Consider the following 14,306-nt stretch of genomic DNA (forward strand, 5'->3'; position numbering starts at 1 on the left):
AAGACAAAAACCTGTTCTTGTTGAACGATATTCATATAGATACAGCCAGCAGTGACCACTTTCCCCATACACAACAGATATCCTGGTTAAAGCAGTGGGTGGGTGGGAGCTGAGGGGAGCCAGAGGGAGGACAGCAGGTGGTGGAAGCCACTCCTGCCTGGTCACATCAGATCAGAAGGGACCATCAGGCAGAATTGGGGCTTACCTCACAGAACTTTGTCTGAAGGTAAAGTTTCTAGAAGCTGTCTCATCTTCCAAGCATCAGGGAAAGACACCCGTATAAGGCAACTCACCATCTCTTGGGGCTGATGTCTGAGATAGATGGTGTGCTTCATTCTCTCAATTTACTGTCTGTATTGGCTACAGAAAGAGCCCACACACCTCACCGAGAAGAGCTGCCTTGTTGCTGGCTTGTGCTGGACAGACTGAGCAAAGCTTCTAATTGGATCTGCTGTGTATCTTTGCCCACTCCACACCAACCTGTTTCTCCTCCTTCATGCATAAACAAGCACATTTGCAGCAGGGCACCTGCCAGGTACACCAAAGACTGGGCAGTGCGCTACTTGCACAGCTTTTGTAGTTTCTGATTTGAATTCAGCTGGGTGTAGGTTCTAGTAACAAGCAGTATGTTTCTCTCCTAGTGTTTTCTCCACATGAGTTTATTTAATCGCTGTATTCAGATGTACGCTCAATTTACATTTTGAAAGCATTTTGGTTATTTTCAGTCCTCTTAACATCCCCAAGTCTTTTGAAATCTTTGAAAACAACATTGCCAGCAGAACAGTTTGCCTGGTTCCAGTGCTGGACTCATCAACGCTACTCCCAGGATCAAGATTTCTCCCTGATCAGGTACTTTTCCCTTGGGTGCAAATTCAGTCTTATCACATCATGCTGGGAGCTTTTGCTGAGCTCTTGAACCACTATGATTGTTGTGTTGTTGTACTGCTGAGGTTCCCTGGAGAGACTTCACAGCATATGTCTGACATTTTTGTCTACAGCTTTGTAAATTTACTTTGGTTGTGTTAGGAATACATTTTTACATAACACTTCTAAGAGAAATAGTAGTATTGGAAGTTTTCCCCCAGATTTTTTTCTATTTCATTGGAAATGAAATAAGGACTTTTGAGAAAGTTTAATTTTGTGTCTTCTCTATTTCACTTCCTATGTCTCTTCTATTTCTGCATTGCATTTGCCTGTCCTCCTGCCTTTCTGAGAACAGGTCTGCAGATACAGATGAACCTGCTATCTCAAACATTTGTTTCCTAGTCTTTGTCATGTGGATTTTATTCCCAATTCAAAATTTAAGCAAGTTGGAGTGCTTGAATTTTGAAATATGTATGCCACATTACATGAGAAGATTATTAGCAAACAGCATGCAATCCAGCTATCATGGTGTTCTCAGCAGTTATTTTTCTCTGGCACACGATATTTTTAAATTTATGCAATGTAATTATGATGTAATTCTATCTTATCTATGAAATTGCTACAAATTCTATTTGAGATGTTCTGGTGTTTCCTTCAAACTTTGTACTGGAGTTAATAAGAACATACCAGTCCCAGGACTGGAAGCAGGAGATGCCTGGGAAGGGGCGGACTTTGCCACTCTATTGTATCAATAGACAAATCAATTTTCCTTCTATTTGGTTTATCCACTTGTCAAATAATGACAGCTGCTGTGCCATACTGCCATAACTCATAAAATTATTTGAGACCTGTGAACAGGAGGTGCATTTATAAGCAGGGACTTACGATTAGAAAGGAACAATTTGCAATATATAAGCTGTGAATGTGCATAAAAAGGCAAGGCAAAATGCATGCAATTGTCCTCACGATGCCACCACAGCCCTGGGTAAAAAAAACCCCCGAAGTGCCTTTCTGCAAAGAAGCAGCAGTGGATTAAGAGGAGGGAGTGCTGGTGTCTGGCAAACAGCTGGCTCTGCTCCAAGGACCACACCAGCCCAGGATGCTCCAGCCTGGCTGGCAGCATGATGGAGTCACCTCCCTTCAGCTGCCAGGATGTCTGGCCTGGCCAGAGAAGCTCCTGTGCTCTCCTCCAAGTCTGTCACTTCTGCCCCTGTGGGTCCACCAAATTTTTTGCAACCTGCCCCTTCAGCAGAGCTTGTCTGCTGGCCCTGCTCAACAGGGCTGTGCCAACTCTCAGTGAGACCTGCATGCAAACCAATCTTCTCATCACTGGAAATCACTGCTCAGGGACCTGAAAAACCACCCCGCAGCTTTCTCACAGACCATCCAAAAGGTTGAGGTACTACAAGTCTCTCTTTTCCAGCTCCATGCAGTTAAACCTGGCTAAACAGAGCCCCTGATACTTTCAAGCTGAGTGAAAGTGATGCATCAGTGCCACAGCCTCCCAGAGCCCTCTCCCAAGTAGCTGGTGTTGCTCTGTGTGCTGTCTCCAATTTCAAGGAAATGATCAGCTATGGAATTGACAGAGTAGGTCACTAGGCAATGAGGGGAAGGGAAAGAAAAATAAAAAAAAGGAGAAAAAAAAAAGGAAAGTGAAAGAGAAGGAATGAGAGGAGAAGAAGAAGGAGGAGGAGGAGGAGAAGGAGGAGAAGAAGGAGAAGGAGAAGGAGAAGGAGGAGAAGAAGGAGAAGAAAGAAGGAGAAGGAGGAGAAGAAGAAGAAGAAGAAGAAGAAGGAAGTAAAAACAAAAAGAAAAAATTACATAGGAAAAAAAACCCCAAAAGGAAACGTCCCAGCCCTCAGGACCAATACAGTGAAGATAAGTTTATGTCTGTCACAGTGTCATTGCATCACCTGGAGGTGACCTCTGCTCAGCCCGAACATCAAAATGGAGGAACCTTGACTGCAGGAGGGACCTTGACTACTTTCCAAACCTTCTCTTTGGCAACATCTGGCTGAGCAACTTCAAGTATTTGCCAGAGGATGTGGAGCATCAGTGAAGATGCTGCCATTACATGAGAACACGAGAGAGCTGCAGCTGGTTTTCCTCAGGTCATCCCAAGCCCAAGGTGAGGCTCCTCTCCAGAAATCTCTGAAACAGGACCCATCTTCCACTGGGCAATGGCCAGGCTCCTTAGCTCCATGTGAGCCTCCCTGTTGCACTCTGAGCAATGAGTCATCTACATGGCTCCTTCTGATTCCCAGCTGCACAGCTGGTGCTCCCCAAAAGCCCTGGGATGTCTGTTCCACCCCTGCTGACACCACAGTTCATCCCATCTTTCGGGATGAACACCAGCCCTCTGGTCTGCCTGACCCTTTCTCTGCTGTGTGTGCTGTCTCCCTCACTCCTTTGCCCCACTACACAGTTTCAGATGCTTTCAGAGACCACAGCAGCTTCTGCTTGTTTCTCCCAGAAGAAATCCAAGCCATGCCCCTGTGTGGCAGCTCTCATGGCCTACCCACCCAACACTGACACCTCCTGTTATTCACCCATGGGTTAAAAATGCAGGAGACAAGATACCTGCATGAAGCAAGACTAAATTGTGCCTATGAAAGTGAAATCTTCTGGAAGCAGTTAACTTGCATGGAGGACATCATGTGCTCCATACTTGCATGGATTTGCTTCTATTATTTCCAATACACATGCAAATATCCACTCTTGTCTCCACATCTCCTAATTAGGGAGGCTTTAAGATTCACAGTCATTGCATTTAGTAGATGTCTGTGAATAAACTTTAAAATATCAAGATTCCAGGGCACAAAAGCTCTTTCATAGCTTTCATTCAGAATTGGGCTTCTGCTGCATTCTTGCCATTTAAAAAAGACCCTGATCTTGAACACTGCATCTTGTGATGCACAAATTGGCTACAGGAAAAGGTTTCTAAACCAACATAACTCATTATTGATAATACAATAGTTGTATTTTATCTACAGATCTCTGATCTAGGAAGTCATTATTTTTCAGAGCCTTTGCCATAGCAAGGGAGAAACACTGAACAGCATTGTTCAACATTATTGTGTAAGAACAGCACGTTATTTGACAATATCTTCTTAACCCAAGTCTGTTCCAAGTACAACTGGAACATGCAGGAGTGCTTTTAAACACTAGCTACAAATTCCCCGTTGGCACCCGCTTCAAAGCAGTGAAACCTCCCCTTTCCTCATATGCAATTCTCATCTCATCTGAAATGCACATATTTATACAGAGCCTTGCATGACTCCAAGGAATCTGTTGAAATTTATCAAGTGTGTGTCCCAAATTCAGAAATTATCTGTATACTTCCCTAGACAGTGGGTTTCTCTGCTACATGAACCCTTTTGACACAGTTTCTCCCCCAGTTCCCCCCACCAGTTCCCTCCCCCAACCTCTCCTCCTGTTTCCCTGTTTATTCTCCTACACACCGGCATTTCTGGCTGTGTGTCTCCATATTCCCACATGACCTTTTGGGAACAGCAGGTCACAATGTTGTGTGACCTTGTTGTGTGAGTGTGTGGTGCTGGAGGAGCATATCTTCAATTCACAAAGAAAAGCCTGTTTATTTTTCGAGGTCTTTATGGCTCAGCGTAAGTGTTGCTGAGGACCGTCAAATTCCTGTTGTATTTACAAAGTGCCTCCTTTATTTTAAGCAAGAAAAACCTTGTCTTACATCACAGTTGTTTTCATAACAGATCTAGTATCCTTGTATAAATTATATTTCATTTTATACTACACTAATTACTTAACTGATACTTAACTCATACAGGACCATGTAAAGTGCAGACTAAACCAGTCCCCTAACCCAAAAGTTCACTCTTCCCATGTGAACCGACTCCCAGCATTCCTCTCCTTCCCCAGAAACCTTTCAAAACACACAGCCACGTGAAGTAGTTTTTTTGGTTTTATTTATGCTGCAGAAGTGAATCCCTGCATTGTAGGACTCTGGCTGGGCACTGCTGTCACTCTCAGCCAAAGCCATGGCATCAACAACATGGAGCATCCGTGTGGTTTTCCCAGACTGGGCACTGAGGACGGTGAGGAAAGATCTCTCTCCTTCAACACAAGCAGATACAGCAGCAGGGCCCTCTCCATGCATTCCAGAGATGCAGAAACATGCAGGAGAAACCCTTGCAATAGTAACAATAAATGACAATGTTCACAGTTGTGCAAGATCACTGCCCCACTGTGCTCCTGCCTTCAGGTGGGTGCACCTCTGGCAATGTCAGTCTGTGGCAGATAGATCCCAGGGCTACCAGGGCAGCCCTATAAAGAGGGCACAGCTATTCTTGCTTACATTGGGGTCCTGTTTTCCAGCTTCTCTTCAAAGCTGCAAGAGGCTGTGTTCTCAAAACAGAAGGTCAGAGATGAGCCTGGAAGTAACAACTTCATCTAAAGTGTTTGTCCATACAGACAGAGAGAAGAGATTGATGCTGTTCTCAGCCAGCGTAATTAACAGGAATCCCACTGCCTGCCTATATTTTAAGATAGGGTAGCACCAAAGTCTTCTATGCACCACTTTGGTTTTTAACTCTAGCACTGAGATGTTTAAGACTCTCACATGGCTGTTCCATGGACTTGTAGCTCCTTCCAAGCTTGTCTGTACTGCAGAGAGAGCTCTGAATTCAGAGCTGCTGTTTGACAGCTGGTGGAAATGGGTGTTGCAGGGTTCTGAAGGTCAGCTTGAACTAGAAGGAGAGGTGTAGCCACAGTGGTTCCTGGCAGTGTGCAGACTGCTGCAGGAAGAGAGATGGACTTTCCACCAGTCAGTCTTCAGACTATTCAAACTTCTCAAGACTATTTCATAAAATGCCTTTGACACCGATTTTCTGCTGTGACTGCATGTGAAATCTGCAGGGAAGTGCCTCTGTATCATCACAGGGACATGCAAGGGGAAGGACAGTGCCAAGAACGAATCTCCCCCTCAGGGGTGTGGATGAAAGACTGTTGTAGCCTAAAATGGATGCAAAGCCAAAGCACCAAAAATATAGCTGATATGAGCTTGCTGTCAGCTCCTCTTCCAGACACATTTTGTCCTCAGTTCCTTCCTACACTACTTCAGGGACTGCAGTGCCTTCAGGCTGAGTATTATTCCTTTTTATTTGTTTGAATGAAGGCCTTAGACTTTGGTATCAGACTGTAGGTCTCATCACACCAGGACACTAAGCATACATGTAAGAAACAAATATCAAGGTTTGGACAATACAAAAAACTGCTTGGACATGAAACTCCGAATTTTTTTTTTTTACTCTAAGAATATGTTTTTATGGCTTTGTAGAATCATTTTTATATTCATTTTCAGGACATAGAGAATATAATAGCCCTGGGTAAAGTACAAATTTAAGTACTGAAAAGGACTTGGATGTGCACAGACTGGCATGACAGGTGTCTGTCCACCAGCAGTCATCCTAGCTATTTTCAGAGATAGAGGTGCTTCAGAGAAGGTGCCTGAGCTTGAGATTTCAGTATGTGGGCAGGACAGTTGAAGCTGTTCCTCTTGCTGGCCAGAGGAACAATGTTGGCTCAGGATAATCTGCAGCTGTGGTTGGTCTCTGTGGACTCCTTGAGGCCAGGTTATGGTTTTCCTTGCTGGCAGCTGTACTGATGTGGAGGTGAATAGTGCTGGGTGACTGGAGAGTGAGGGGTGCTGGCTCATACGATAGAGAAAAAGACTTGGAAACATGCAGACAGTGCTGGTAAGTGTCCTGGAAGCTACAAGCAATCAAACAACTCTCTGTTGACCTTTCTTTCTTTGCCTTGAGGGTAATTTTGAGAAACAGATTTCTTCTGTGGGATCTAATCAATGTTTTCCACAGGGCTGGGGAAAGTGGAAAGTAAATTGTGGAGGGAGGCTGGCATGAGCACCACATTCCAAACTTCAAACAGTGCCCAAGAAAGAAACCAAAGAGGCAAGATTGGAAGCTTCTCTCAGACTATTCTTTCTCTCACACCTCCCCCTGGGCTCAGATGATCATGAGTATGTGGGGGCTGGTCCCTGAGGTGTGCTGTGCTTGCCAGAAGCCCTGGCTGTGTTGAAGCAGAGTGAAGCTGTTGAAGCCAACGTTCAGGTTTCTGTGTTAAGACTGAAGCAAGGAACAAGTCCACACTTAATTAAAATAATATGTTTATTTGGGGTTATGTAAGCATCTTGTGGTAACCAAGGCACAAAGCTGAAAGGTGCCTGTGTAACAAGGGTGTTGCACTCACATTTTAACAAGCTTATACCTCCTGTACACACAATACTCCCTGGGCATCCTCACCAGTGTATGCTCTCAGAATTGCTCTCCCCAACAGTGATGTGACCTCCGATTTATTCTGTGGGTAAAATCCAGCCTTGGTGGCCTTTCTGATGAGAAATTTTTCTGATTTTAACACTACCCTCTTGTGTCTAGAACTCCAACATTAAGCTTCCTGCACTCTTTCCCTGCCTGGTGCCTTTTTCTGTGTGTCAGTTTCACTTGAACTTGCTCTGTGGGAGATGTTTCCTGCCATGAGAGAGCATCTTCAGCTGTAACCTCCCATGCTGTGGAGCTGAGACCCCACCACTGGAGGCTGGAGTATTTGTTTTTTAACATTTTTGTCTTCCTCTGAGGTATTCCCTTTATTTTATCGTAACATAAAAACTGGAGCAGACAAAACTCAAGCACTGATGTATATATTTACTTTCTACAGTTTCCCAAATCTCACAAAGGACACACCAGTGTTCCCACATAAAGCAATTTTCCCTGGAGGGCAATGATATCCTGTGTTGGGTTGACCCTGAGTTGATGGACAGTCTTTAAGACCAATTATGCTTCTCACAATTTACATATTTAAACCGCACAGAAAGGCGGGACTTCCCCTTTTTGGTCGGAGCTCGCCTGCTGGAAGGTGGGGGGGCTCCGAGCCTCACGGCCCCGCTGGGCCGGGCCGGGGCCACTGCCCCTTTCCCCCTTTCTCAGCGCCACGGCACGGACCCTGGGTCGCTGGGGGGGACTGTCCCAGAGCCGCAGGCAGCTCAAACCAGCCATGGACTGCTCACAGCTAAACCCATCCAGCGCGGCTTCTGGGGACAGGCGGGTCCCTCTCCTCTCCATGCGGAGCCGGCGGAGCCAGCGGGAGCCGGCGGAGCCTCCTGTCTGCAGCCAGCACACTTCATGCTGAACTGAAGAGGACACCGTGCAGCCAGCAGCACAAAGGGAGCGAGGCTTTCCCCACCGTAAAGCCTGAACAAGAACACCCTTCAACATGGCGGTTTCAGAGTCAGAGAGAAAGAGAAGTGAGTCACATGGGACGGAGCTGGAAATGGCGACAGGAGAAAAGAGGGCGGTGCCGCGATTCTGGCGCGCAGCTTAAAAGAAACCTTCTTGCATGCCGTGGTAAGAAACCGTAATACCACAAACTGTTTGTCTCTTTAATCCAATGAAAGAACATGGGGGGATGGAGTATCCTCGTGTGCCTATGAAGTTTGTGAAGAGTGCCTATGCCAGGCTATATAGAAGTAGTGAGAGGCTGTTAGAGACTTGTGGCGAAGAAAAGCCTCTGTGTGCAGGCCAAAATAACTTATCCTTAAAAAGATGAATAACCCCATGTGATGGCCCATGTTTTGTAGTATGAAAGAACTGTGAAATTCTTCATGGGAGAGATGTTCTACACACAGCAGACTGTTTGTTTCCGGGCGGGTGTGCTGTTGGTGGCAGTTTGGGAACCACGTGCAACTGAAGGAAAACCTTTTCTTCCTTAAGCATAAGAGAAAGACTTTTCAAGAACTGCAACACTGACTAACATCCCATGTTCTGTTATCCCTTGTGTGAGCTGGATAAAAGGAGAGAAGTGCTGGAAAGGGGGGGGGGGGGGGAATTTACTTTAATTTTGTTTCGTTGTTTTCTCTTTACTTTTAATTCTGTTAGTAATAAAGCTCTTTCATTGTACTGCAACTGTTTAAGGTTTGTGCCTGCTTTGCTTTTCTCCTAATTCTTATCTCACAGAAGAAAAATAAGTAAATAATGGATATTTTGAATCAAAACCACTACATTTAATTGGTGTTTCCGCCCGGTTTCGAACTCAACCCGCTACATCAATGGTGGAGAATGCGGGCAATTAATGAGCGCTGTGAGATGAAGATTAATTAGGAGAAAATAATAAGCAGAGCAAGTAGAAAGTTATAACATTAAGTAGAATAATAGAAGAAATTTGCTTTGTAGTAGTGGTAAAAATTCTAGGGGTGGAGGTTTATGGAATTTGTTTTCTTTTAGCTCTGGTTTTGCTATTTTAAGTAACTTTTGGATATGTAAATTGTAAGAAGCGAGGGGTGGAATGTGTTGGGTTGACCCTGAGTTGATGGACAGTCTTTAAGACCAATTACGCTTCTCACAATTTACATATTTAAACCGCACAGAAAGGCGGGACTTCCCCTTTTTGGTCGGAGCTCGCCTGCTGGAAGGTGGGGGGGGCTCCGAGCCTCACGGCCCCGCTGGGCCGGGCCGGAGCCACTGCCCCTTTCCCCCTTTCTCAGCGCCACGGCACGGACCCTGGGTCGCTGGGGGGGACTGTCCCAGAGCCGCAGGCAGCTCAAACCAGCCATGGACTGCTCACAGCTAAACCCATCCAGCGCGGCTTCTGGGGACAGGCGGGTCCCTCTCCTCTCCATGCGGAGCCGGCGGAGCCAGCGGGAGCCGGCGGAGCCTCCTGTCTGCAGCCAGCACACTTCATGCTGAACTGAAGAGGACACCATGCAGCCAGCAGCACAAAGGGAGCGAGGCTTTCCCCACCGTAAAGCCTGAACAAGAACACCCTTCAACATGGCGGTTTCAGAGTCAGAGAGAAAGAGAAGTGAGTCACATGGGACGGAGCTGGAAATGGCGACAGGAGAAAAGAGGGCGGTGCCGCGATTCTGGCGCGCAGCTTAAAAGAAACCTTCTTGCATGCCGTGGTAAGAAACTGTAATACCACAAACTGTTTGTCTCTTTAATCCAATGAAAGAACATGGGGGGATGGAGTATCCTCGTGTGCCTATGAAGTTTGTGAAGAGTGCCTATGCCAGGCTATATAGAAGTAGTGAGAGGCTGTTAGAGACTTGTGGCGAAGAAAAGCCTCTGTGTGCAGGCCAAAATAACTTATCCTTAAAAAGATGAATAACCCCATGTGATGGCCCATGTTTTGTAGTATGAAAGAACTGTGAAATTCTTCATGGGAGAGATGTTCTACACACAGCAGACTGTTTGTTTCCAGGCGGGTGTGCTGTTGGTGGCAGTTTGGGAACCACGTGCAACTGAAGGAAAACCTTTTCTTCCTTAAGCATAAGAGAAAGACTTTTCAAGAACTGCAACACTGACTAACATCCCATGTTCTGTTATCCCTTGTGTGAGCTGGATAAAAGGAGAGAAGTGCTGGAAAGGGGGGGGGGGGGGGGGGAATTTACTTTAATTTTGTTTCGTTGTTTTCTCTTTACTTTTAATTCTGTTAGTAATAAAGCTCTTTCATTGTACTGCAACTGTTTAAGGTTTGTGCCTGCTTTGCTTTTCTCCTAATTCTTATCTCACAGAAGAAAAATAAGTAAATAATGGATATTTTGAATCAAAACCACTACATTTAATTGGTGTTTCCGCCCGGTTTCGAACTCAACCCGCTACATATCCTTATTTTGCATTTAATATTTTTCTCCAGCAGCAGTTGCTTCCCTGATCTAGATGGGAGTGCATAAGGAGGGGGTTAATCAGCTGTGTCTGTGCCCTGTGTGGCTACAAAATTCAACCACTTCCAACATCTTGTGCTAGTCTGTGCTCATCAGGTGGCAGGGACATCCTGAATGGGTATTGCCAGCTCCAGACAGCCCTTGCACATTCTGTCTACACAGGAAGGAATCCTCAAACAATTTTGATGAGTATTTTTCCCTCAAAGTCTGTAATGTAATTGAAGTTGCAAACTTTTGTGAAACAGCTTTGATTTTGGATCAAAATCTCAAAATGAGAAGTGCAAATAAGTAACCTAGTGTAGTTCTGAAAAACAGATAACAAAGAAAGTTTAATTTGTGAACTTTAGCTTACCCTGTTTCTGCCTTTTTAAATCTTCAATTATCGCTCTTTTTTAATATTGTCCCAGTTTTTCAGCAGGATGACAAAAGGAACCATTCCAAAAAAGCAGGAAGAAAATCACCTTTTTTTCTTTCTTATTTCTCTTCACATTTTAAAACTTCAAGTGAAAACTGAGACTTGATGTGAAACAAATGTCAGTGTTATATTTTATGTAAAGAAACCAAACACTTGAGTGTGGGGAAAGAGGAGGAGATTGGAAGAAGTCACATTTTCCATCAGGCACCCTTAAGGTATCTCAACCGTAACACCGATATCCAATTTTCCAAACACAACTTTGAAGTAAAGGAGAACAGCAGCTGCCAGTCTCCTCTGACTCTTTCAGCGCCCTCCTTCAATTGCTCAGAACAGTGTAATTTGTATTCCTCACCTCATATACAAAATTCATACAAAGGAAACTATTGGCACTCATCCTGGACAAAGCAATAGGCAAGGAGTGCAGTGGGGTGGAGGTGTGCAGCTCGTGGTAGCTCTGCTCTGCTCTGGGATGGATCCTGGTGGTCCTGTGGCCACACATGCCACCAAGCACTGTGCCCTGAAGAACACAGGACTGATGCAGGACTTCTGCCCTGAGTGTCCTGCTGAGGGCTACTGCTCTGCCCTGCAGACATGTGGATTGCAATAACATAGGTTATTCCACTGCCTGCAAAAAGTACATTCCTCGCTGTGACAGTAACAATCAGACCTGAATATTATAACTGCCAAATGTTTTTCTGAATAACAGACTGTAATGCACTCTTTACAGCAGACTAGTTGAAATAAAACATCCCCTCTCCCAAGCCTGGATCTGTGAGCACGCAGAGTTTGCCCAGCTTGCCTTGCCTCCAGCCATCTGCACTGTCTGGCCTCCCCAGAGGAAGCTCTCACTAAAGGAGAGCAGCAAAACCTTGATAAACAGCAGCATTCCTCTCCCAAGACATGGACAAGGATCTCCACCTATGAGAATGCACTACAGGATGATGAACAGCAGAAGCGTAACATCCCAGGAGATCCCTGTTCGCATTCCATGGTTTGCCCACGTCTGCTCCATAGCCCAGACACTCTTTCATAGATTGGCTCATACTGCTCTGAGGAAAACAGAGAGGAATTTTCCACCATTGCTATCAGGGGTTAGCCACAGCAATGCGAGAGCCTGGCTGTCAGACAGCTTCCAGCTGGAAACAGGCTTTCAGCATGGTGTCATCTAACCCTTCTGGGAGCAAGTGTCAGGAAAGCAGTCCAGAGAAATGCAGCTCCTCAACCAACCTCATAATGATGGGTGGTGCTACTTGGATCAGATGCATCCTGAGGAATATACTTGTCCTGATGTTTAGGCATCAGAATAAGCCTTGAATGTATTTTCCATTCTCAGTGGTTACAACTTTTTGAGGCTCATTCCTACACTGCAAGATTGCTGGAGAAACGTGAAATCAGCAGTGTTTTTTCCAGGTTTAAAAAAAACCCTTATAGATTGGGCATTGTTTCTGTTAAATGAAAAAGCAGTTGTGATTCAGCTTTATGTGTCCAATGGATCAGGTTAAATTATTTTGGTCTAAGCCCACCTTGAAAATAAACATTTTCCTCCTCATTTAATTTCTCTGGCATATGGTTCAATTCTCCTTATCTTCATCTGGGCAGAAAAAAAGCTCCTGTGATTGACAGCACAGAGAGCAACAGATGGTGCTGTTTTTTTCAAGCAAGACTGAGAGAAATACAGCTATTCAATAGCATTGCTCTACCTCTTTAGTCACTTTTTTTTGTGATGAGCAGCGTCATTACCTTTTAAGTCAACTATTCAGATACACACCAACTTTAAATTTAAAAAAATAAAACAAAATAACCCATATTTCTAGTTTTGTATTCTTTACTGATACCTCTCACAAGTTTAAAAGCAGATTGTTTCTCACACAAGCATCTGTAAGTGTGCTGTAGTACCCAGCAAGAGATTCATGGTGCAGAAGTCCCTAGTGATTGCTCAAGGATGATGGTACTACTCTTTACACTGTACCATGTAATGCATGTGGGAGACCAAAAAAGCACAAGTTTCACAAGTGCAAAATAAGTTAGTTGCTTAAGTATATATCCAGAGTAATTATACCCACTATTTTTAAATGGATTTACATAAGAGGGTAATTTAGATAAAAAGTGTTCAGCAAGTGTCTGCCTTGGATTTCTCAAAGAATGGATTTTCTACACACAGTATTTTCTGTGCAGTCAAAATACAGCAGGGCTAGCAAGCAAAGCCCCAGTAATCCTGATGCACAAGAAATGTTCTGTGTAAAGGAGAATTTCAAGTTATTAATCTATGGTTTTGGTCATCTAAACTAGTGGTCTCTCTGTGTTTTCTGATCTTGCTCTTTCCCCCTCAGAAGCATAGCCGACCCACATGGCTGCTCAGACACATCCTCTTCTTGTGGGCCAGAGGAAGTTTCTGAATGACCTTCACAAGCCTCCACAAGCAGCTCTGAGATACAGCTTAGCATTGAATTCCCAAATTCTCCCTGGTCATTGGGGCCAGCAGCAGCTGCTTGAGCCCCTTCAGCATCCTACCTGCTGAGCACAGAGTGCAGCTCCTGAAGTAGCCCCAGAACAGAAAAGCAACGTAAACTCTTGGCTGAGTGAAGGAAGATGAAAACACGGGTTTAAGGACTTCCATCAGGTGGGACCAGAACTGGAAGTTTGGTGCTATGCTGGAGAAAACAGGGTGTATAACTCACCCATGCCCACCCCTGTGACCATCACAGAGCCAGCACAGGGAGAACAGCTGCCAGCAGCGCTTGGCAGCAGCAGCTCCAGCTGGCCCAGGCTCCCTGGCAACATCCTCCCGCAGACCCCACTGCCGTGTCTCATGCCAGGTTCAGTTCCAGTTTTTCCTCAATTAAAAGGGATGCGTGGCACCGGGCAGGATCTGTCTCCTTCGTCACCAGGCTGCAGGCACGCAATGCACTCCGGGCACGGAGGCAAGTGGGGCTGCCTCCTCTCTCTGCTGACGAAGCTTGTATCAAATAATGAGTATTTTAGATAGCTGGGTCTGGCCTCAGCTGAAATCTGCATTTCCCCTTTTTCACCCTCCTTGCCTTTCCTCCAGTGTCTCAGTGCACTGCAGGGATCCACACTGGGCAGTGCTGGAAGCTACTGTGATAGCTCCTGCTGCTCTGCTCACTGCTCATGGAGCATCCTACTTGCTTTGATAGTAAGGTCAGACCACTAGAAATTCTGGTCATTTGGGGTTTTCCCTCCCCAAAAGCAAATATTTCCCCTCCCCAGAAGCAAATATTTCCTCTCTGCAGTGCCCATCATAGCAGGATCCCATGTCAAATGGCAAATTTCTTCAAGGCATGAACCTCAGTTTGGATGCAA

The sequence above is a fragment of the Corvus moneduloides genome, chromosome Z (genome assembly GCF_009650955.1).
Source record: "Corvus moneduloides isolate bCorMon1 chromosome Z, bCorMon1.pri, whole genome shotgun sequence".
Classification (NCBI taxonomy): Eukaryota; Metazoa; Chordata; class Aves; order Passeriformes; family Corvidae; genus Corvus; species Corvus moneduloides.